Here is a 1,498-nt window from a genome sequence, read left to right as displayed (position 1 = left end):
TGGGTGCGCGCGCAGCACCTCGGGCGCACCGGGGTGCGCGCACAACGCCCGGGTTGCACCGTGGCCTGTGTGCTCGGGGCGCCTCGGGTGCGCGCTCGGTGTCGCCCCCGCGCGCGCGGTAGTGCGGGCAGCGCACCCCGGCCCGGCCCGGCCCCGACGAGAACGCAAACGGGCAAAAGGTTTATTCAAATAGCATTGCGACGCCCGGCGAAAAACTAAAAAAGGGTGCAACACCGGGACTTCCCGGGAGGTCACCCATCCCAGTACTACTCCGGCCCAAGCGCGCTTAACTGCGGAGTTCTGATGGGATCCGGTGCACTAACGCTGGTATGATCGCACCCGTTATGAGCTTGTCGCAGTGTGTACTTAGCAAACCGCGACCCACGTGCGAATCCACCCCGGCCACCCACCCCCGTCGAGGTGCACACCCTCCCTCGCGAAGTGCGCCCCGTTCGCCAAGTGTGAGCCCTGCCCGGGTGCGCGCACCTTGCTAGGGCGTCGGGTGTGCACCCGGCCCGGCCTACGTGCGTGCACCTGGAGGGGGCGTCGTGTGCGTGCAGTGTCCCGTCTGCAACGCGGTGCCCACACACCACCTCGGGCGCAACGACCTGCGCTCACATGTGGGCCGAGTGCACCTTGGTGCATGTTCGGGGCGCCTCGGGTGCACGCTCGATCTTGCCCCGGTGCACCAAGGCGCTCGGTTTGCCCCGGGTGCGCACTTGGTGCAAGGTGGGCACCCAAAATAGGGATCAAGCACCAAAACACAAGTTTCGGGATGCAAAATGGGACCCAAGGACCACAAATGCGTTCCAAGACCCATGATGGGTCCACGAGAACAAAAATGTGTTCCGAGACTTAATAAACAAATATTGGGTTTTAGGAGAAGAAACATGCTCTGATGCCCAAAACGAGAATCGACCCCGAAAAGGCCACAGGCCAAAAGTGGGATGCGAGACAAAAAAAAATGGGACCCGAGGACCAAAATTGGGTTCCCAGGTCGAAGACAGGGCAACCGGACAAGAAACGACCTCTAAGGCTCGAAATGAGTCCCGACGACTAAAACTTGACAAGAAGCACCCATCAGGCACCCAACTCGACACCCATGGGATGCCGACCCACCCGGGCTTCCACCTAGCACACCTTGGCACCCACCCACCCTCGCACCCAACCTCGCACCCAACTTAGCACCTTTGAACCCACATTGGCACTCACCCTGACCCTGGCACCTTGGAACCCACATTGGCACTCACCTTGACCCTGGCACCCACCTTTGCACTCACCTTGGGACCCACCCTGGCTCCCACCTCGGCACCCACCCAGACACCCACCTTGGTTCCTTGGCACCCACCTTGGATCCTTGGCACCCACCCCGACACCCACCTTGGCACGCAACTTGGCTACTTGCCACCCACCTTGGCTCCTTGACGCCCACCCCGACAACCACCCCGTGACCTACCCTGGCTAGGGTTGGTGCACACCCACCCTGGTGCCCACCTTG

At 62.1% G+C, this 1,498-nt stretch overlaps 1 non-coding gene across 1 annotated transcript; it reads right to left on the bottom strand.

Annotated features, from left to right (window-relative positions):
• Positions 1 to 222: 222 nt before the first annotated feature.
• Positions 223 to 341, bottom strand: LOC131872175 (5S ribosomal RNA). The gene has a single exon (XR_009370352.1). It is a non-coding gene; the product is annotated as a 5S ribosomal RNA (ribosomal RNA).
• Positions 342 to 1,498: the final 1,157 nt, after the last annotated feature.

Source organism: Cryptomeria japonica, unplaced genomic scaffold (genome assembly GCF_030272615.1).
Source record: "Cryptomeria japonica unplaced genomic scaffold, Sugi_1.0 HiC_scaffold_531, whole genome shotgun sequence".
NCBI classification, from domain to species: Eukaryota; Viridiplantae; Streptophyta; class Pinopsida; order Cupressales; family Cupressaceae; genus Cryptomeria; species Cryptomeria japonica.
Note: the sequence above shows the minus strand (reverse complement) of the source record. Positions and strands in the feature narration are given on the sequence as shown.